This window comes from Jaculus jaculus, chromosome 4 (assembly GCF_020740685.1).
Source record: "Jaculus jaculus isolate mJacJac1 chromosome 4, mJacJac1.mat.Y.cur, whole genome shotgun sequence".
Taxonomy (NCBI): Eukaryota; Metazoa; Chordata; class Mammalia; order Rodentia; family Dipodidae; genus Jaculus; species Jaculus jaculus.
Window position 1 is genome coordinate 12,480,421 of NC_059105.1, and position 24,268 is coordinate 12,504,688.

Sequence of the window (24,268 nt, forward strand, 5' to 3'; positions counted from 1 at the left end):
AGTAAATTATGATTATTAGCTTCAAACATTTGAAGCTCTGTTTCCAAAAAGAGACTGAAGTTACATCACAATGCTCCAGAAGACAGCAACAGTTTAAAGATATAGATAAGCAAATCTTAACTCAGGGCAAGAAAATATTTATCAGCTATTATATACTTCTAAATAAAATAATGAAATTCCAATGTAATCAATGGTATGAAGGCATAAATATTTTCATATAGTTGAAATGGGAAAGGAAATTAGATTACTCATTCTGGAGAGTCAACTTAGAAATGTAGTTCAAAAGACAGAAAGGCCTACATCCTTTAGTGCAGGAATCCTACCATTAGACATTTATTTGAATAATTAGAAATGCTTGCTGGGCATGGTGATGCACATCCTAAATCCCAGCACTTGGGGGGCAGAGTTAGGTGGATCCCTGTGAGTTATGGCCAACATGAGACTATATAGTGAATTCCAGGTCAACCTCAGCTAGAGTGAGGCCCTACCTTGAACCCCACCCACAACAAAAAAGAAAAGCTGCAAAGGCCTATAAGAAAATTAATTATAGATTTTTTGGAATAGTGAACATTTTGAAATAACATAAATATCCATTACATATATGTATTCTATACACACAAACTATAGTACCATACTCTTTCAAAAAATCCATAGCATGGGCTGGAGAGATGGCTTAGCAGTTAAGGCATTTGCCTGCAAAACAGGAGGACCCAGGTTTTGCCCTCCCAGAAGCCAAATGCACAAAGTTATGCATCCGTACAAGGTGACACGTGTGCACACGGTGATGCATGCGTACAACATGACACGTGTGCACACGGTGATGCATGCGCACAAGGTGACACGCGTGCACACGGTGATGCATGCGTACAACATGACACGTGTGCACACGGTGATGCATGCGCACAAGGTGAGACGCGTGCACACGGTGATGCTTGCGTACATGGTGACTCGCGTGCACACGGTGATGCATGCGTACAAGGTGACAACGTGTGCTCAAGGTGGCTCATGTGTCTGGAGTTCGATTGCAGTGGCTAGAGACCCTGGTGCCCAAATTCTCTCTCTCTCTCTAGCTCTGTCTCTCACTTTCATTCTGTCTCCTAAAAACGCATAGCAAAAGTTAATTTTTAAAAGCTGAAACATTGATATTATTTGCTGAAAAAGAACAGGGCATGATGACACGCATCTATAATTCTAGTAGCTGCAACTCCACAGAATGTAACTAACACAGGAAGATCATGAGATCAGTATCAGTCTATGCAACATGATGAGACCCTGTTAGAAAGAAACTAGCAAGAAAGAAAGGAAAGAAAGAAAAAAGAAATTAAGAGAGAAGGAGGGAAGGAGGAAGAAGGAAATGAAGGAAAAAAGAAAGAGGGAGAGAGGAAGGAAAATAAGAGGCAGAGAGAGAGAAAGAGGTAGAGAAAGAGGGAGAAGAAAGAATGAATCTCGGTCTTTTAAAATAATTTCCACTATGTGTTTTCAATTGCTTTTCCTAATTTGTCTACAATGAAAACATATACATTATGCAGCAAGAATAATATTTAATAAAACAATGAAAGCATAGAACATGAGCTCTTGCATCTCCAGTGCCTGACTCACAGTAGGAGGCTACACATTTTTTGCTGAATAAATGAATAAATTAATTAAATGTTATAAGTATTTTATGGTGTGAACTCTCTAAAAGAGCTAACGGCTCCTCATTACTGGAAGTGGCTAAGCAGAGGCTGAGTGACTCTCAGCATCATTGGAGGACATTCTCATTTTGATTTAGATCAATGATTTCCAAACAGAGGCACCTGGGAAAATTAAGTTGCTTCTGGATGATTTACAAAATACAAATGTCTGGCTCCACCTCATGTCTAGGAGTTGAATGTAATTTTTGAATAATCTTCAGGAGGTGTTAGGCTTTGCCTGGAGAGGGAAAATAGTTCCATGACTATTTCCATACATCTGAAAAGCCCACCTGAAGTCCTGAGTGGATGCCTAAGGTGAGACTCTGTGCGGGCTCCTTGGGGCCTTCACCCTGGCCTTTTTTTCCTGAAATGCTTTTGTACCATGTCTGTGGAGCTCAGCCTCATCTTCCAGGTCCTCGTTCAGTTGTTTATCTTTACAGTAGGTCCCTGAAACTCAAGACATTGCAACCTCTTTCAAGATCTTGCCATCCATGTATTTCTACTTAGTATTTTTGCCCCCTGTAGCGCTTTTGACTTTGTACAATACCTTGTCATTAACTTATTTATAATACTGTTGTGTGGTTTGAGTATAGACCTGTTCCTCCATAGATTCATGTGTTTGATCAGTTGGTCCCCAAATGGGAGTGAGCTTTGATGTAGGGCCTAGGTGGACATAGTCAGTGAGTGGAGGTCGTTTGGGGTTTCTGGGTCCAACCGTGGCTTCCTGCCTTTTCCCCATTTCTTGACTATGGTCCCAGTGTGACTAGCCACCTTGACCTCCTGGCACAATGTCTTTGAAGACGCATTGAGTTGTATCACCTCAAACTGTGAGCCAAAGTTCACCCTTCCTCCCCCAAAGTTCCTTCTTACCAGGTCACAGCAATGAGAAGGTGACTAACATAATCTTTTGGAGTCTGGGTTCCCCACTTCATAGTATGATCAATGAAGACAGAAACTTTTACCTAACTTTTTGTTCACTTAAGCATTCTGGAATCATGTGTGACACATGGTAGGAGCTCAGAAGACATTTCTAAGAGAATGATAACAACAACCTCACAATGACTGGATGGATGTCTGTGGTTGTAGCTGTAGGTGCCTGGCTGCTGCTTCTTGCCAAGCCATATTCCAGTTAGTCTATCCAAGAACTTGGCAAAAGCTTCCTGTAAATGGCCAAATAGAAACATTTTCAGTTCAATGAGTCATAAGGTCTCTGTCACAACTGCTCAACTCTGCTATTGCAGTGCAGAAGCAGCCACGGGCGACACATAAATATGAGGACAGCCACTTTCCCGTAAACTTCAAGATGGATTTGGCCCACTGGCCAGAGTCTGCTGACCCTTGTTCCAGTCACATTTCTGGAAACCTCATTAAAACAGAGTTCTCTGTGCGGAATGAGAGCTACATCAGGTTGTTTGTGGATTGCTCGGCTATGCCAGACTTAGCCACGAGGCTTCTTGGCTCTCAAGGGTGGGTCTTGGGGACGATATCTCTTTCATTAATTCTAGAAGGGTTCTTTAACTCAGTCTCCATGAAGATATCAATGTTTGTTGACGATGGTTAAACCCACCTGCAATGGTACCTGCACGAGTTTTGAGTAATTACTTAAGGAGTCCACAGGGGGCCTTGGTGGACCTCTCTGGATCCTCCTCAGTAGTGTAGGTAGAGAACGGTCCCAGGTCATCTCTGGTGCTGCCAGCTCTCCAAAGAGACACCTTTTGTCTTATGTCCCGACGGCTTCTTCCTTTGCAAAGTTTGTGGCACTGATGTCACCACGTCTTAGGCCAACCATTAAAAAGTAGTGAGTCTGTCTAGTTGGCCCTGTGCAATGTGCCCCTTGCTCCAGACGCATGAGGCCACAGCCCATTGTGTCAGATCTTCCCGGGGAGACCATCACTTGTCATTGAGATACAAGATTCAGCTACATCTGCAAGCACAGGGCAGGGACAGAATTTAAACTCCTGTGCCCTGTGTAAGACCTTCCTGCTCTGTCTGACCTTAAACCCTATACCAATTGGCAGAAACATTGTGCTACCTGGAAAATCCAGTATAACTCTAGATAACAGATCCTTTTGCAGGTTATGGCTTAGCACGCTGTCATTTAATCACATGGTACACTAAATCAATAGATTACCCAGATATTTGGGGGGAAACTAAAGGACTTAGTCAATGTGTGAATGCCTCCTGTTATAACCACAGTGTTCAACTGTTTGAAAACATCATTGCAGTATCTTATATTGTATAACCTAAGTATAGGTATTACTTAAGACATCTGTTAAAGGTAGCCATTCTATTTTAGTAAACACAGCAACATTTCACTACATTAAACTCTGGGAGCAAAAATTGGGAGGAAATATGTGTACAAGGGAAAGGTCTAGACATGGCCTCTGCAGTCACGTGAATGGCCTATGGGAAGAAAATGTCAAACATGCCAGTAGGTAGGCAGAGTTTTAGGACAGCTTGATAAACAAAGGGTATTCTAGACCAGCCAGGGTTACATAGTAAGACCCTTCCTCAAAAACAAAAGAGAAGTAGATTGTTAAAGCATTATTCCCTCTAGGTTAGACCTCATTTCACATATTGTACCCATTATAAAAACAAATCCAACAACTTTGTCATGAAAATTAGTATTCTTAACAAACATGACAGTGTAAAAATGGTGACAAAGAGAGCTCAGGAATATTTTAATAGTTTCCCCAAAATGTCTGCCTTAACCATTCAGCTTATCTCCCAAACCCTTTAAAGAGTTTGACCGATACTTGGGTGATAGTTCCATAGGCAAAGTACTTGCCTTGAAATTATGAGGACCTGAAGTTGCATTCCCAGAACGTATGGAAAGTTCTTGGCATGGTGGGAACCCCTGGAACCCCATATAGTTGTATAGTTGAGGAGGCAGAGCAGGAAGATCCCTGGGTCTTGCTGTCCAACTAGCTTAATTGGTGCGCTCCAGGTCAATGGAAGACCCTATCTCAAAGGAGGTGGACAGCATTCCTGAGGATGGCATCAAACACTTCCCTCCGTTTGCCACATGCACATGCATATATGTGTACAAGCACCCCCTATACACACATATCTACATGTATGAACATGCATACACATATGCATACATATCACACACACATGCATAGAAAGACAAAATATTTGACTAAGAAAACACTTTTATTGGTGTTAATTTTTGAACCTACAGAAACTTACTGTCTTCACTCTAAATAAAAAGCTAATACACATTGTTTCCTTTTGCAGATCTGTTAGTTTCCTTAAAGCAGACTGGCTCCCTGAACTTCTAAGCATCTTTCCCTGGGACCTGACTGGGGAGACCCCTCTTGCCACAATCGGCCTAGGCCCAGGTCTCTACCCCATCTCTGACTCTCCACTACTTGTTCATTTCTCTCCAAGGAAGTAACTGATCATGATATGTTGTTTTATCTGCTGCTGATATATAGATGGATAGATAGATATAGATGTAGATAGCTAGATAGATATAAAGATATCAGATATATAGATATCAATCAGACAGCTTCACGTTCCCTGAGATGAACTTCCAGACCAGGCACAGTTATGGAAGAAGGGATACTTATTGAAGCTTACAGATCTAGGGGAAATTCCATAATGGCAGAAGAACCTAGTTCAGGCAGAGAGAGAGAAACACGCATCAAAAGCCACATAGCACAGCACACTTCAGGAACTTCAGCCAGGCACACTTTGCATATCTTTAGATTGAAATCTCAAGCCCATCACCATACCTTAATATACTGCCAATGACACAGCCTCCAGCCAGGTGGCTTCAGATGCAAACTACAAACTAATAAATCACTGAGTATATTGTGGGCCATCTATTCAGACTACCACAATACATATATATAAAATAGTCATCTCTAGTATCTTTATTTCTAGATATCAATGTTTTATATCCATTTATAGATTAACTAAAAATAACCTCAGATAGTACCAGTAATGGCAGGCAAAGAACTCTCTTAGTTCCCATTTCTTGAGCACACACAATAAGAAATTGCAAGCACCCATGATGGAATAGATGCTAATGTGCTGCTGACACCAAAAGCTCCAGCTACACCAGGATTTGAGTGCTGACTGACTTCTGATTTATTTTAGGCAAATGAGGCAGCATAATGAGTAAAACAAATACTTCAAGGATCAAATTTAAATGAACACATGTAAAGGAATTCAGGTGTAAGTCTGACTTCCACAGTTATTTCTTCAATTGTGGTAAAGTCTTGGCAGCTGCAAACATCAATTAATGGTCTGGAGTTCCAACAATAACAAGTGGATTGCTAAGAATGGATTTATGGAAAATATGGCCAATTTGATCCAAAGCTACCAAATTGGCAAATTTGCTGGAAGGAGATGGAGGAGATTATACTTCACAAGACAGTGATGACAAAAAAATATGGTGTATGAAAAATTACTGTCTTTGGAGGTTTAAAAAAGGAAAATAACTTTATTGGCCACTACTTGACTAACTGGATATAATATCCAACATGTGCATCATGTTTAACAGTTTAAAATCTGTTCTCACAAGCATTATCTCATAAATGTCTCTCTAAAAGCCAGAAGTCAATGAAACACACTGATAAAGGAGCAGAGTCTCTGGACTCTTAAACAACTCCCCTAATGTCACACAGATGAGCAGTGTAAAAGCAGCTGCAACTATAAAATAAACAAATACAAAAGGCCAGTCCTCAGAAAGTTCCATATCATGGCACCACTTTCTCTCTCTCTCTCTTTATAACCAAAATAGGCGACCACGTCCCATGGCAGAATTTTCCCATCAGATGGACATGACCAACTGGTGACCTGCAAGATGTGCCAAGCAGATGTGATGAAGGCACTTTCTAAACAACTCCACGATAACAAATGCTAACACACAGCCCCTCACAGCCGGCTGGTCTTGATTTCATCTGAAGCACACGCCATACTTTCCTCTTCAGGCTTCCAGGAACTCAGAGGTGTGCTTTTAGCCAAACAGTTTTGTGTACAAATTAGTGGTCAAATTGGATTCTTGATCTTGCCCATACCTCACCTCCATTCGCTTCTAGACACAGAAGCAAAATTAATTTGGAAAAAAAATTACCTGAACACATAAAAATGCAATTTTCAATTTGCATAGAAAGAGCCAATATGTTGGTGGTGCTCACGATGCCAAGGAGCTCGAACACACCACCACTAGTTTCCTACACAGCACTTCAAAGGACCACATGGTGAAGCTGGAAGGGAGTCTGGACCTCCAGGGCAAAACTCTCATTTTCCCAAGGAGGGAGGCCCACTGACAAGGAGTAACTTTTTGTAGGTCATTAAAAGAGTGAATATCTTTTTAAACTGAGAAACAAAAGCCTCCCAAACCTTCCTCAAGGTTCTGTGCTATAATTTCATCTTAAAGCAATGCCTTGTCATCTGAGAAACAATTTTCGGGACCAATAAGCTGAAAGCTACAATCGATGTCATCCTTGTCTTGTGAACAGAATTAAGAAAAAATATTCTCATATTTGTCAACCTTGGCTACATAGTCATATCAAGGCCAGCCTAGACTACATAGGGACACCTGGCTCATAAACCAAAAGCAAACAATCGAACTGTCAGGAGCAGAAAATACAATCATAGTTACCAGAGACTGGGAAGAACTGGGACAGGGGATGGAGCTAGTGGCCACAGAGTCACACAGACGTGACTACAGTCAATACTATACACTGTAAAATAATCAAGTAATTTTTAAACTCATTATAAAAATGCTAAGTAAGCAAGGAATAAGTATGTTAACTGTCTGGATTTAATATCACTCATATGCATATGTCAAAACATAAATGTTTACAATTGTTAATTTTCAGTTTAAAATCATTAATTCTGTTGTTAAAGAAGGGAATGTGGCTGGAGATGTATCTCAGTTGGTAGAATGTTTGGCTAGTATGTGCAGAGCCTCAGTTTTGATCCCCAACAGTGAATAAAACAAGCATAATGGCTCATAACGGCAATACTGACATTCAAGAGATGTAGGTATGGGGATCAGAAGTTCAAGGTTATCTTCAGCTAAATAGTGAGTTCCAGACCACCTGGACTACATAAGACCCTATCCAAATAAGTAAATAATCTCGCATCTTATCCCTGAGTTTTCTTGTGGGAAAATAAACTAACCAAAGTAAGGGGGAAAAAAGGGGAACTACGCAAATATTTTATCAGCTATATCCCTGGCACGGTTCCATGTATCTTTAGGTTTAATTCTTTTAAAACTGATCTAACCCTGAAATAGTTAAGCACTGGAGACATGAGCATGGAACTGTATGATATTAGAGGCCCAATAAAGGTGGTAAGCATGAAGGTCATCGGTGTAAGTGGTGAGTGGAGATGGGTAGTGATGGGTAATTGGAAAGGTTTCCATGAAGAGCCAGGCATAGTGGCACATATCTTCAATCCTTATATTTAGGACGTAGAGACAGAAAAGTCAGGCACTTCATTTCCAGCTGGACTATGTATAAAAAACTTGACTCAAAGCCAACAAATAAAAAGTTTTCATGAATATTCTTCATCAAATTCTACTTATCCTTGAGAATATGCCACTTCACCCAATGGTTAGGTTTCATAATCATACAAATCACATAATTTATCCCCTTATTTTATAATCCATCAATTTTGGGCACCAAATAGATGCTGCATAAATTCTTCTTGAGTGGAAATGTAAAGCAACCTATTCTTTTTTTATCTTTAGAGATAATCCTCCGCAGACAGGTAAAATAACTGAAAAAATAAGAAGCGTGTAGCCTCACTGAAAGGGTAGACAAAACTTAACATATAAGGAAGTTAAAGTCCTGCTTCAGGTTATTTCAGCTAGTCATTTCTCCTCTGTGGAAGGAAATGGAAGTCCAGTGAAGTCAGCCTACTTTGTTCATTTCCCAGAGACAGAGCCAGGACTAAGTCCCATCCCATACAAGTCACCACCACTCCAAGACGTCTCAAGAAATTCCACTCCAGTGACACATTACACCAAAGAGAAAGGCATTTAGAATTGTGATACCTGGGCTAGTGTCCAATCACACTGCAGAGGTCAAGTTCATATATGTCTCACAGCACACCCTCCTATGTACTATTAAAAATCCACAATGCCCTGCTCCACCCCCATTCCTGCTTTGTACAGTCATTCTCATCCATTCCCCTTTCCTTCCCTCCCTCTCAAGCCCCTTCATGATCCCTACAACTTCCACTTGGCCAGAGGAAAGCTCCTAAATGTCCTCCACCCTTTTCCAGAATATTCTTCTCACATTTTATCCTAAGACTCCATTGATCTCTGAGTACTGTATTCAAGCATCTTCACAGATATTTAATTTATACACTCAAGTATCATGACATCCTTCTTCCTTTTTCTTACCACTTGTAGTGCTGCCTTGATGCCTGAAACCACTGTCCCTTACAACTTAATGTTATCCATCTGTGATGCTTGCTTATTGCCCTTGTAGACACTAGCCCACTAGATCCAGTTTTCATCCATCTAATAGTAGCATTGTTCTCTTAATGCATCATGAACACAGAGGGACTGTGAAGCACCCTGGCCTTGCAGATCCCAGATCTCAGTACCAGACACTTGTTATCATCCCTCAAAAACACAAATTTTACCAAAAGAAACATTAAGGTCTAGTAGATAGCTAGGTACAATGTGTTAAGTACTACAATAGAAGCACGAAGTACTTAAGCACAAAAGTAGTAGATTTTTGTGCATTCTGTCTTAAGGACTAGAGAAACATCTCTCTCCCTCTCCCTCTCCCTCTCCCTCTCCCTCCCCCTCCCCCCCCCTCTGTCTTTTTTACTCTTGATCTCACTGTCTCACATAAGAAACAAAAAGGCCAGTCTATTGGGCTTGCCTCAAAAATTGAAAGAGAGAGAGAGAGAAAAGCTCCAATACCTAATTCTTGACAGAAGCATAAATCCAAGATGTGATTTTAAAAAATGATCCAGTTCTCTCTACTAATAATAGCATTTTGACTTGGTCAATTTTAAGTGCTGCTGAAAGTAGAGGACAGCTCACTGAGGTTCACACTGATGCAACATCGGGCATTTTCTGTGGCATGCCCCAGTAACATCTGGTTGTAGGTTCCCATGGCTCTCACCCAAGTCCTTAGGTCCTTGGGAGTCTCAGACCTAGAATAGATTCAGAATTCCCTGAGTGCAATAGAATTTGAATTTTTTTTAGAAGACCTGACTATAAGTCAACAGACTTAATGTATTTTCCACTGTGGTGAGAGAGGTCCACCCCTCTCTCAAGACGCAAGTAAGTCCCCAGTGGCAATGTCAAGCTCTTCTATAATCTAGTAACTGAGTACTTTTGTAAAAATGAGCATATGTTGTCCTAAAAAATCATTGACCATAAGCTCACCAGTGGTTCTAGATTTTATGACAAAGGTGAATTTGCAATCAAAGCCAAAAGCTGAACTTGATGTGATTATTTTTCTTTTTGAGTTGAGGGCCAAGATAGTATAAGTGCTCATTTTTGTGACTTGTATATGAAAATATATTTTTTATTTTTATACATAATAAATATTTATATAAATATAGTGATCCTTATTGATCATTCTGACCAAAATGGAACTCACTTCAAACATTTAACACTATGTTTACTTCACTGAAATAATCAATTTGAGAAATAAGCAAAATAAAAAATTTGATTGAAGATTACCTACCTATGCCTTTAGTGTTGTGAGGCGTTAACCTACTCATCTCATGTAGACATTTCCCAGTGATTATCAAAAGAAATATTTAATAGTTTTTGTTGCAAGTCATTCTATGATTATTGAACTTTTCTGTGTCTACTTTCCTATAAAATATAGGTATCTTGTTCTCATGACTTCTGGCTAATATTATTTCCCTTTTAGTAAATACATCATAATGCATTTCATGCCTCTCTCATTTTTTCTCATGGGTCACTGGAAACTACCTTATAACTCTATGATTGGCCTTATTAGGCCAGATACTGACTAGAATTTTATATAGAAGTCATAAAAAAGCTGCTGAACTAATATTTCCATTTTTAGTTAATGACATTAGTGATAAGACCAATCTTAGACTATTTTAGCATGTAAAATTTAACAAAAAGTAAAGTAGGGACTGGAGAGATGGGTAAGCGGTTAAGGCACTTGCCTGCAAAGTCTAATGCCCAAATTTGGTTCCCAAGTACCCACATAAAGCCAGACGCACAAGGTGGTACATGTGTGTGTCTGAAGTTTGCAGTGGCTAGAGCACCTGGTACATCCATTCTCTCCCTTTTCCTCTTTCCCTCACACACTCTCTCTTAAATAAACAAATAAATAAATAATGTCTTTTAAAAGTAAACTGTGCATATAGTTTGTGTTACAGCAAATGTGGCATGACATGTATATGCATGTAGGTATTTAAATTGATTTTGTTTCAATGAAACCTATAAAAAATGTGCACATTTTCTCATTTTGAACCTCTCAGAAATAATTCTTCTGAATGAGTTGCAATTATGTATATCTCAAATTACATCTAATTGCATCTTGGCATTAGATTACAGGGAAAGACACAGCACAAGAGAACTGGTGTTTCCATGGGGACTTCCTAGCTTGCTTGTAAGCTTTAGGTCTGTCAGTTTGAAGATTTGGACCACTTGGACTTGAAGGCCTCTTGGATCATTTGTGATACTTATCTCTGAGCAAAAATCTGTGTTCCAATGCGTAATGGTCTGTGAGAAACTCAAAGGTGTCTTCCCCCATCCGGCCATATAACATTTCTCCAGCACTCATAACATGGCATGTCTGACCATCATTGTCTGCCTGAACTGCCAACTCATGTCTGCTCTATCTCCAATCCATCTCAGTGTAAATGGATGTTTTCAGAGCCTTGAGACCATACGAATCACCTCGGGCAGAATAATAATTGTTCTTGTAGCAGCAGCTAGGCTATTTCATGGACGCATTGGGTTGGCAGAAGAGTGAATCAATTTTAAAGAGTGTGTAGCATTAGATAAAGCCCTAGTCCCCAAGGCCTTACCTGATGGTTTAGTTTGTTCTTCAAAAGTGACGTGCCCAGAGGTATTGGTGCTCTATTTTAAGCAGGCTGAGAGTTTAATAGAATGGTGCTGACAAGCAACTGAAAGGTCATCGGTAGACAGTGCTGTGCATCTAATCAACCGAAGAATTTTCATTGCACAGCTGTATCTGGTGAAATTAGCATTATTGTTTAAGTAGATTCCAGAACAAACACCAGCTTCACTTTCTCAAAGGTGGTGCACCATTGTGATAAAGAGGCCAATAGTCATCTGAATATCTCTTACTACTTTACTATTTTGCATTAAGTATAAATAGTGTCATCACTGGAATTGGACACTAAACATATACCACTTAACACAAACTGGGAGCAGTGTGACGGCAGTGGCCAGAAGCTATGGGAGTTAGGGCATATAAATAAAACATAAAATGTATAATCTACTTAGTTTCTGAATACACTACTAAGGGTCAAATGAACCAACTAGGTCTAGTCTGACTGAAGAAGATTAAGAAGTCCAACAAGTATCCTCAAAAATTATTGATGGAAAATTCATGGAAAAAAATCCTAGTATGTAAAAAGAAACTGAACCAGGAGAAATAGAAATAGAATGGTCTCTCTGCTTCTATTGCCTCTGCCCCAATTCTTCCACCTCCTCACTAGTCTCAAAATTAGCTTCCCAAAACACAAAACTAAATGTATTGCCGAGTGAAAATTTTCATTCAAGAGCCAGGCATGGTGGGAACACCTTTAATCCCAGCACTCGAGAGGCATAGGTAGGAGGATCACTGTGAGTTTGAGGCTACCCTGAGACTACATAGTGAATTCCAGGTCAGCCTGGACTACAGTGAAACCCTACCTTGAAAAAAGAGCATAAAAAACTCATTCAAGGGGTTGGTAATGTACATAAGTAATAAAGTATTTGGATAGCATGTGAGAAGCCTCAGATCCCATCCCGATACTGGAAATAAAATCACACAATCTCCATTACCTACAGAGTGCTTTAATTTGGCATTTAAAACCTTATACATTGGACTCCAATATATTGTACATCATATCTCCTATTGTGTTCCCAGTCTTTGAAAAATTCCCCTTACACATTCAGTTACTCCTAGCTCAAATCTATCCCCTTTGAAAGCTCTTCTGCTGTGTATAGTGTGATTAAGAAAACAGAAAACCAGTCTTAATTGCAACAATGTCTGTGAGCTTTAATAGATGAAAAACTTTGCTAAAAAAAATACATACCACCACTATGCTTAATATTGATATTTATCCTATGAGGCAATGCATTTTATATGGGAAATTTCAGTGAAGAGAGTTTAAATAACTTGCCTAATGACACATAGCTAGTGAGGAGTATTGCTGAAGGAAGATTATCTTCAGTCAAGAGCTCGTGCTCTGAATATCTTCTACAACCTACATTATATCAACTTTTAGTAACCAGCTCTCCACCAACAGGAGCAATTATTGATCATGGCACACCAAGTAATGGTCAATAAAATGCTGTTAATTTAAACTCTCACTATAAGATATAAAAATATAAAGACTGAGAGAAAGGCTGGCTCTGAGGGAGGGGTAGAGAAAGAGGGGGGAATTTGGTCAAAATTACAATCGGGAAATATAACTTCTGATGTTCTATTGCATACTGGGAAGAATGTAGACAACAAAATTGAAGAGGCACTAGTTAGAAAGAAGGGATTCCATGCAAAGGAGATGGGAAGGGGGAACAAAAGAAATAGGAAGGGATTGTGAACAAAATAAATTATTTACATGTGTAAAAATTGTCAATAAAATGTTTATTAAAATAGGAGAGTAATTTTGGAATGCTCTCACCACAAACAAGTGATAAATGTTTAATGTGATGAGTATGTTAATCACCTTGATAAAAATATTGCACAAATCAAAATGTCTCATTGTTCCCCACAAATATATATGATTATTATGTGTCAGTTAATAATTTATAAAGAATTCAATTTAAAAAGAGAAATACTAATTCCTAGACAAAAGGACAAAATATTACTATCAAATGACAAAATGTGATGAAGAAGAAGATGCTATCTCCTCTCTAGAGGACACTGTTTATAATGGACATTGTTACATGCTTAAAAAAATACATCAGAGGAAAAGGTAACATGAAAACTGGAGTACGGACTACACTGCCTTTTAATCCTGGGAAGAGTGATCAGTGGCCTGAACTTTACCTGAATATGGACGCGAGGTGTCGTTTCAGAGCTTATACTCTATTAGATCCTGTGGGAAGCATAGAGGATTTAATACAGCTCAATCATAGATGAAACTAAAGACTTGCTATGTAAATAATAGCAAAGAAGTCAAGTCTATCAAACAGTGATGAGACAATTCCAAGGAATAGTACATTCAAAGTGGCATGGTCCAGCTGCAGGGTTAGCTCTTGGGGAAAGAACTGGTGTTGAGCCAAAAATGATGAATAGAACAGACTTTGAGTAGGTAGAAAGGCGTGACGGAAGTTTCTCTGTCAAACATTAAAAAAAATGTGAGCTTAAATCTTTTGGAGATGTGTCTGTCACAATATTTCCCAAAGGTAGTCAAGCAGATGATAAATGGAAAAAAGATTTGGGTTAAAGAAGCATTGGACAGACTGAACTACACAGATCTCCTCTGTAAGTCCACGACCCTTGACAGCATATTGAATGGAGACTGTGAGAAGCCTTCAGTGGCAATAGCAGTGGCAGAAGGTTACATCGAGAGATCTTAGGTGTGTCAGCCCCTGTGCCAAGATCTGGCATGGAGTGACAACATGCAACATCCTCAAATGATAACTGCACTCCTATGCTCACTTGGCAGCTAAGGAGTCTAAGACTTAAATAACACACAGATCATGCAATGCCATGCGGGTAGAAAGGGAGAGAGCTCAGATTCTAAGGCAAGTCACATCATACCACATACGCTTTTCCACCTTCCTATGAACCAGTACTGTTTAAACCATTTAAATACAATTGTTGACCCACACACATCCAACTTGCTTGTTTCCTGTAACATCTCTTTGACCAAATGAACCTTCTTGGTAAGTCAAGTTCATTCATAAGGACTATGAGAGAGCAAGTATACTGTGTGGCTCCTTCCATGTGATTGTGACTTGGGGTTTTACATGAAAAGTGTGTTATCCTAGTTTCTAAATATCTAACAATATCTAGATTTTCTGATATCTCACAACATGGGAAATACTGCACTTGAGAATGATCTGATTTTGACTCACAAAACAAGTCATCACAATTAAAGTTATCCTTCATCCCTTACTCCCCACAAGTTCCCATCAACTTCACCTTCCACTGGCAAAAGCAAAACACAAACTAGACCATGGTTGCTTTACTTAGTATGATTTTATATAGTCCTCTTACAAGAAAGCTTGAATTATCTAAGGAAGTACATGTAGGCTGGCCATGTCCTCTTTTGATAGGCATATTATATTTCACAACTAACCCTAGTTTTAAAAGCGTACCTGTAGTGCAAAAATGCCCCTTTTGCTAGCCAAAGGGGTGCCTTCAATGTGCCTTCCAGGAGAGGGCTGGGGAGATAGATCACTTGGTAAAGTGCTTGCCTTAAGAGCATGAGGACCTGAGTTCTATCCCTAGTATTCATGACAATGTCAGATGTGCAAGTAATCCCAATACTAATGAGAGAGAGACAGAAGGATCCATCAGGCATGCTGGCCAGCAAGTCTAGCCTAGTTGGTAAGCTTCAAGACAATGAAAGACCATGTATCAAAGAGAGTCGTATGATGTACCTGAGAATGACAACAGAAATTATACCCCTGCTTCCACATGTTCAAGCACACACACATGCACCCTCTCCAACACACACACACACACACACACACACACACACCCATGTATGGAACACTGAGTCTCAAGCAGCTACCAGGGGCTTATAGAGCAAAGGCCTTCTGAATTCTAAGGTAGACTATAAATATGTTAGATATTATGTCTATATTGTGCCACAGAAGATGCATTTGGCTTGTTCCTTATACAACTAAAGTTAATAATAATTCACTGAAGGTTTTCCTAGGAGGGGATGGAAGGAAACGGACAAGACAAAGGCAAGAAGTGAGTTTCTATTTAAGTGTTGCCCAGGACCTGGCCCAGAAACAGTTGAGGTGAAATTGAAGGGAAAGGCATGGGAAAGATGTCCAGGGTTGGAGACAAGAGCATATGGGGAGAGGAAACTCAGTCCCCTGAGGTCTCTGAAGAGAACTGGGGTTTCCCTACCCCTTTATGACTATATAGCACCCTCTTTCCCCTTATCCCCCTTATCTCTACACTATCTGCTTCTTTTCTGAAAACCTGAAGGTTTTTGTCATCCCATTCCTCCCAATCTTTAGGCAGTAATTCAAAAAAAAAAGAATACACACTCCTATCAACCTCTTGATTGAGTACCAACTGATAGAATGTGGCAGCTAACTTTTTGCATTTTCCCAACATTTCACTAAAAAAAAAAAAAAAAAAAAAAAAAAAAAAAAAAAAAAAAAATCAAGCAATAAATTTCTCAGGGGCTGGCATAAGACAGTAAGCTGGTGTACCCTCAGAGTTTCCTTCTTATTGACAGCTGGTTTTCTTAAACAAGTTAGTACCTGCTGAGATGGGTTGGGTGTTATCTGATCTAGTAGAGCCCATGTTTCTGAGGCCATACAAACCAGCCACACTTTAGTGGTAAACCACCAGCACGGAGCTAAATAAATGCTCCCTGAGAACATAAAGGAAGGCTTCACTGCGCTGTTCCGGGAGCATGAAATACAGCTTGCTAAGTTGCTGTCGTTTTTCCCAGGCAAGACACGCAGTGTAATTTTTTCCCTTTGATTGCATGATGTCAGCGCATACTCCTTTGCCTCCTGCATAAACTGACACTTGACGGGCTCACTTCAGTTCATTCTGATAGAGCCCCCCGCCCCCCACAGTTACTGCTTCCAAGCCTGCAAGCCCAGTCACATGAATGGAAGACTTTTTCAGTTGCATCAACAGGCTGTGAAGCTTAAAAGAAGCCAGAACTTATTCTTCCACAGAAAGAACATTCACCTCCAAAGCCTCCCCTCCATTGTCTTTAGAAATGGTCCCTTTGGGGAAGCAACCATGGTGGTGGTTCTTAATGGTTTGAGAAAGATGTACAAAGTAACTATGGAACCATTGCAAAACTGATGTCTGCTGGTCTCAATCAGAACAGATCACATTTCTAAACATGAAATATATACAGAATAAGCTGTGAGAGTTTTAGCAGGCTCTTGAGAAACACAAGCATTTAGGTTCAAGAGCTATTGGATCTGTTAACCTTTTACTGCTCCCAGTGTGTGTGAGAGACAGAGAAAGAGAGAGAAGGAGAAGGAGGAGGGGGAAGAGAAAGAGGAAGAGACTAGAAGAAAAAGCCAAAATACTGTGGAAAATGATTGTTTTCTTTAAAATTCCCTAGCCAGAGTCATCATCTTTCTCTAGTAATATTTTTTTAATCTTCTTATTCTATAGCCAATTTCCCATAGCTCAACACTAAAAACTATTGTTCAGAGAGTCTCAACAATTTAGAAACCTACAAAGTGAATTCTATAAACAGGACCAGAATAAGAGTATACTCTAGAATACATCTATAGAAGAAAAGTATTATCATTTCATAGCTATTAACCACACCATGAAAGACAAAATTCATTCTTGTTACATCGTTGTAGCCCAGGACTCCCTGAGCCCAAAGCGGAGTCAAAGTTTCCTTATTCCATTGACCAGATGTCAAACCAGAGGGGAAGGCTTAGTACTCTCTGTTGTAACTGTGTTTGGGTTCTTGTCCCAAGAGGTAGAGATCACTTTGGCTGACTAAACAGATTTTCAGTGGTGGCAGACCACCTACAGAAAGTCTGTAGCCCCTTGGAGACATTAGCAAGCATGAAGGAAGAAAGCATGTTTTCAAGTTCAGACAAGCCCAGGCTGGACTTGCCATGTATCACTGCCCCTGAGATACAGACCCAGTAACTTAACATCTGACTACCTCACTTTCCACATATGTAACTAAGACTGAACATTCTCTCAGGACGGCTATGTTAATTGCATGGAACAGTGTAGGACAGTGCCACACTAAAGTTCAGACGCATAAGGCAAATCCTAGGAGTGGATGTGCTCACAAACCAGAGAATGTCTCGTCAGTGGAGGATGGGGTTGGAACCATGCCATACACTTTCAATGAACAGCCTTCTCTGGTCAGCAGATTGTCGTCTTTGGCTGCTATTTTCTACACATCTAGAGAACAGCTCTCCCTTCCCCCACACCGAAAAGCATCCTGCTCAGCAAGGAGGCAGCTCCTACTGCTGGTTGGGGCAACTGGCACATACCATTTTCCCTTGTCCTGATGGTATTTATCCACCGGGGATATATTTACCGTAGAGTCCATTCTAACACCTTATGCCTGCTTAAAACTTACAACATTTGTGATCTGAATTCCAAACTACATGCCCTAGACTTATCATAAAGATAGTCTTCACAACCTTCATTAATTTCCAGCAAATGAGCCTACCAGCCTGAGGTAACCAGGAGTAAAATCCAAGCCTCTTTGCCAAGCCACAAACTTCTACTTCCATTTTGGTCAAATGCCTTATACAGGTGCCATGTCCACTATGGGCCACATCACTCCGTGCTTCCCACCCCCAGACTAAGACTTAATTAGGGAAAAACAAAGTGGAGATTCTGTAACTTCATGTCTCATATTTTCATCAGTATAAGTGGTAGATAATTTTCATTTAAGTATAAATATCAGATTTTGTCCCAGACTAAAGCAAACCCTGATAATTATACAGTTGCAAATTATTGTGTTACAAAAAAAGGTCTAAATTATCTCCTTCCAGCATTTAATGAATTCAGCCACTTAATGAATTCCCGAAATGCACTGCTTTTCCCCGTTCCACGTTCCCTTGCAACAGCAGATTTGTAAGGCTGTTGGAAAGAGGATGGAGTCCCATGTCATCCTTCCAGAATACTATTTATTTGCCAAAAGGAAAAGAGGAAAAAAAGAGAGAGACTAAGTTGTCTTTGATCAGTGGGAATTAGTTTCAAATGCTCAATAAAAATAAAAGCTGCACTCTTAATATGTTTAGGACTCAGATGATGCAATCACCCAAATTTAGAATTTACAAGGTTGCTTTGTTCGCCTCCTTCAGTTTAGTTCCCATGTAATGTTTGCTCCCAGGCCAAAAACATGAAGCATCTGGATGGAATCTATTTTGACTTCAGGAAGACAAGATGCCTACCCAAAGAAAAACTGCCCATCTTTAAATTAAATTCAAATCCAAGAAGCTTGCTCCCTAACCAAAGCCTGCTTCTCTACATCTTTATAAACGACATGATTTAAATAATCTGTGTGGTGATCCTGCTTTTTCCTTTCTCTTCATGATTTTTTGGCATAAATGTGGTGCTTGTTAACATGAGGAATTGATCGTTTGTTGCCATTTTCCATGGTCTTGACATTTGGGAACATGTGTCATCAATAAAGGCAGACACCAGAAAACAAATTTGATAACTGTTTTGAAGGAATAAAGACAGAGTATTAAAACAGCATTCGAAAGAAGTGCCCCAGCCCCAAATCTAATAAAGTTGTGGTTTGAAAGTCAGGATTAACCTATCTAGCCTGCCATCCAACCTCCTTGTGCTTCTCTAGGAGTTTCTCCTCATTCATGTTTGCCCACATGGCACACACAGTCTCCATGCTTTTTAAGCATAAGAGAAATTCATTCACTAATGTCATCAATTCCGTTTAGCATTCAGAAATGACATGAGCCAGTCGTGTACCAAGTCACTTATGCATAGAACATAACCTATGTGCCACCATCTTTTTCTTTTAAATGTTTTATTATTTATTTGAGAGAATGAAAGAGGCAGAGTGAGAGAGAGAGAGAGAATGGGTGCGCCAGGGCTTTCAGCCACTGTAGACACACTCCAGATGCATTCGCCACTTGCTCATCTGGCTTATGTGGGTGCTGGGGAATCGAACAGAGGTCCTTTGGCTTTGCAGGCAAGTGCCTTAACCACTAACCCATCTCTCTAGCCCATCATCTTTTTCTTTACAGTAGTTGTATGTTTCTTTCTTCGCTACTTGCTTATCCAGGGTGACTCACCACATCTGCAAGGTATGCTGCCTTAGACTTGTCATTTGTGCAGGCTGCTTCCTCTTGCCTCTCTTCACATTAACACCTCTCTGCCCAAGGTCTGACCTCTCAGACACATAAACTACAAGGAGACTCTTACCCACACTTAGCTTTGCCTGTGCAACTGGTTTATACCAGCTCTGCATCATTGAAGAAAAATCCCCACTTAGCATTAATGGCGTGTTCAATTGGGACATGGTAACCCCTCCAGATAAAGTTTGTTTTCGTTTGTCTAACAGTGACCTGAAATAATAATAGTGTCTTAACCCAAAAGTAATTACAATATGGAAATGACAAAGATTGAAAGAAGAAAGGTACTTACCAGGCCCCCCTGAGGCAGAAATTCTTGGGCTCTTTTCAAGTCACACTTCCCAGGAGGCTTTCACTGTCTAAACTTTTCACAGAATGAAACTATTAGAGCTATAAACATATGATGCTATTGCCTAATTAGAATGGATATTTGTTCCAGTTTTTTTTTCAGAGTATTTTGCAGTCCTTAGAAATCTTCTGTTACCTGGAAAGAGGGAAGTTGAGAAATTGTATTGGGACTCTGAACACTGGAGTTTAGCCGACTGACCCACGAAGGCCACTGGTACTGAATTTGTAAACTGGAATCAGTAGTACTTGGTGTGTAAATATTATACTATGTGTTCCAGATCATTCTACTGGGAAGAACTAATAAAATTCATGATTAATAAAAGGAAAACCTATCTCCTTCCCCTCTCCTTGTCTCCTCTCTCTCCTCTTTCTCATTCTCCTCTCCTCTCTTCTCTCCTCTTCCCTTTTCTTCTCTTCTCCTTTTCCTTCTGTCTCCTGTTTCTTTGCCTGTAATTATTTTTGCACTAACCCTAGAACTCTTTTTATTTCAGAGTCAGTCTACCTTTTAAAGCCAAAAGAGACAAAGTTTCAGACTCTTCACACATGTGAAACGCCTGTTTCCTAAGGAGACTTTCTAGGAGTGTGAGTCCAGCTCTAGGCACATGCATATTTTAGTTATAAATATAAAAATTATCAAAGACATAGAATAATTAAAGCACCCAACATCAATACTGAATTATGATAAATATAAAATGACCTCAACCATCCCACAATATAAGCTACCAGAAAGAATATTTCAATAAATCAGAAAAATACTATTACTGCCTATTACTTTCAAATTTTACTTTTCTCTTCTCTTATTTCTTTGTTTTTCTTTATTCTTCTTTCTCTTTTTAGACAAGCTTAACAGACTTCCCTTTTTTAATGCTATGAAGTGTGTGTGCGTGTGTGTGTGTATGTGTCAGAGAGAGAGAGAGTGAGTGAGCCAGGACCTCCAACCACTGCAATCAAACTCTAGATATGTGTGCCCCATTGTGCACATATGCTACTGTGCACACTTGTGTCATTGTACTGGGCTTACTTGGGACCTGGGGAGTCAAACATGGGTCCTTAGGTTTCACAGGCAAGCACCTTAACTGTTAAGCCATTCTCCAGGCCTACTGTCAAATTAAAAAAAAAAAAAAATCTCTGTAGAGACCCTACAAGTTCATTGTTGTTCCTGATATCCAGAAAGACAAAAACTGTCCATAGGATACCACTAAGGATCATACAAAGGAACCTCAGCAGAAATCAACTACATTAAGTTTACTATTTTTATCCCCAGCTTTCTTAGGACTGATGCTAAGTATCAAAACCAAAGAAGGAGGAAGAAAGTACTTTGATAGTGTTATTTTCTGAGGTTCCTCAAGCCAAATGTTATCACTGAATTTAAAAATAACCCAACCCTAGGCAATCTGTATTATGAAGGCTATGTCCTGTTTGCCTCTGTTGAATGACAAAGATGGTGAAGCAGATCAGGGAAGAGCTGTGTTCCCAGCTATGGTCAGAGCTTCTCTTCCACATACATTTGTGTGGGTGACCCATGCTCTGGAACATGCCACCCACTCCCCATGCCTGCCTGCTTTGTTAGGAAAGACCCTTCCCGTGGTCTCAGATGCGACAAAAATGCAGGCCTGAGAAGATGTGTTATTTCTGTCTTTGATAACAAGAGAAGGAAAATGTAGAAAACATTTGAAAGAAACTGGACCATTTCCAAACACAAAATAAAATATAGCAAATTACCATCCAGCCAGCTTGCAAACAATACAAAAGCAGAAACCCAAAGCATTTTTGCACATTTTACACTTTTTATGAGAAAGAGACAATTGGTGAGTAAACAAGCTGTCACCAGGGACACATTCAAATTTCTAAAAATGTCCAAGGCTCCGCAGCACTGGGACCTTGTGCTGAGCTACTTATGCGCCTCCTTATTACTCTGGAATTAGTCTGTATCCCTGGGTTCTTCTGAACCTCAGATTCAACATATGACAAACAAATTTGGTGTCTAGGTATTGAAATCTGAAATCCAGAACCTCACATTTGTAAGCATAGTTTATGATCATCTTCTGAAACGTATGTTCCTCTCTCACCCGCATTAAAACATTAACCTGGTAGCTAAGTACTGTTTTTTTGGTATTTGGTTTGGTTTGGTTTCCTCTCATATACTTCTGGACTCTGGTACTAGGTGGGGACAAGGATAAGGTCCACAACAAGGTCGCAGGTTCTTGCTATGGTAGCTCACCCTTTCAAGGAGTGGTAGCCTGTTAAATAACTAGATAGATCAGTATCATTAATTATGCAATGAAAACCATTTCTAGTCATCTTAGATTAAAAAGAAGTAATAATTGTTTGTTGAAAGCAAGTGGAATCTCATGAAAATGATGAGAGCTTGAGCACTGAGCAGGGAGACTGAGCTGCATGTGAGACAGTGTCACTTGGCAAGTCACCTGGGGCACAATAGTACACTTCCGAATCTTCACAGGTAGTGATCTGTCTTCCCACTGGTCCCATTTCCCCATTATACGTAACCCAGTTTCCGAGGCCCAGAAGACAACAGATCTGGTCAAGACTGGATGTGTGTTCTCCCACTTGCTGTGAGCGGGTAGAAGAGGACCCAGCATCTGATACTAGGCACAGTACTATGAATCAGATGCCGGCAACGGTTTGTTTTAACACATGGAAATTTGGGTGTTTTGGCATAGATGGGTGGATTTTGTTCAAACTCTGTAACAACTCAATTCACCACTAGAGAACCCCCAACCCCCCACCCAGAGCTCCCTTCTATGTAGCTCACTCCTGAGTTCATTAACTGCTCACAAGGCCAAAGTGGGACATGTGGGTGACCCATAGAAGCTCATTTTTTGCGTTCTTCCAATCCACTACCCTTCAAAAGCCAGTTTGTATTTTTTTTAGATTGAGAACTCTTAAAAATTAACTTCTTGGGCCGGGGAGATGGCTTAGCAGTTAAGTGCTTGCCTGTGAAGCCTAAGGATCCCGGTTTGAGGCTCAATTCCCCAGGACCAGGACCCATGTTAGCTAGATGCACAAGGGGCTCACGCATCTGGAATTTGTTTGCAGTGGTTGGAAGCCCTGGCTCATCCTCTCTCTCTCTCTCTCTCTCTCTCTCTCCCTGCATTCTTGCTCTGTCTGTCACTCTCAAATAAATAAATAATGAACAAAAAAACTAACTTCTTTATTTATGATCAAATAAAGGGATTTTCTTGAGGACAACATATAATCTTAAATTTATTTAGAACTACATTCATTTCAGTTTTTTCTTCACTCAGAACTGGATAGCATTAGTCACTTGCACCCACTCAGAGTAGAGGTAACTATTATGTGTACGCTGCCAAAGGCATCTTCCAAATGCATGTGCAAGTTCCTTTTACTAGGTTACTCAGCCTGGGTTCCCTAGGAAACAGACTCCAAGATTTGCATACAGTAGGTTTCTTGAGAAACATGCTCAGGTATCACACTGAGGGGAGAGGGAAGCGGGCCAGCGACAGGAAATGTAAACCTGTGATCCAGATGAAAGAGAGACTTCAGCCAATTCCTATAATGAACCTGCCAGGAATGGAAACAATGCTTTGGAATTATTGCACTCTAGGAAAGTTCCAGGATTCTTTGTCCTCACATCAACTGGCCAATAATAAATATAGGTTCCTAGTAGAAGCTTGGGCAGAGCAATTCTCCTTGTGGAAGATGTTCCTGAAGAGGGGCTCACCTGTGAACCATCCATTCCTCCCAATTGGAGAATGGAGTCCTTGGTTCCAGAAGGCAATGTGCGTGGTATGATAGAGCATTGTCTACATTCTATCCTTTGGCACTTCGCTTATCTCATAGCAAGCTCCTCCCATCTGGAAATGACTAGTCCTAGATTTTGAATGTCCCCTTGTCCTGGACAAATTTACAAAAGGAAAGTTAATGGAACAGTTTACAGACTCTGCTACCATGACCGTTCTTCTCCCTCCTTTACCACCCATTCTAGGTTCATCATTTGTGCTTGGGGTAACCACAAGTCTCAACCTCAAGCTACTAAACATACTCTGCTCATACCAGGGCTTTGAAACACACCATCAACATGCAGAAGGATGTG

At 40.1% G+C, this 24,268-nt stretch overlaps 1 long non-coding RNA gene across 1 annotated transcript; it reads right to left on the minus strand.

Moving 5' to 3' along the window:
* Positions 1-3,354: 3,354 nt before the first annotated feature.
* Positions 3,355-24,057, minus strand: LOC123460186. Its single transcript, XR_006636840.1, has 3 exons — positions 23,897-24,057; positions 20,138-20,329; positions 3,355-3,597 (listed from the first exon to the last, which is right to left on the minus strand). It is a non-coding gene; the product is annotated as an uncharacterized LOC123460186 (long non-coding RNA).
* Positions 24,058-24,268: the final 211 nt, after the last annotated feature.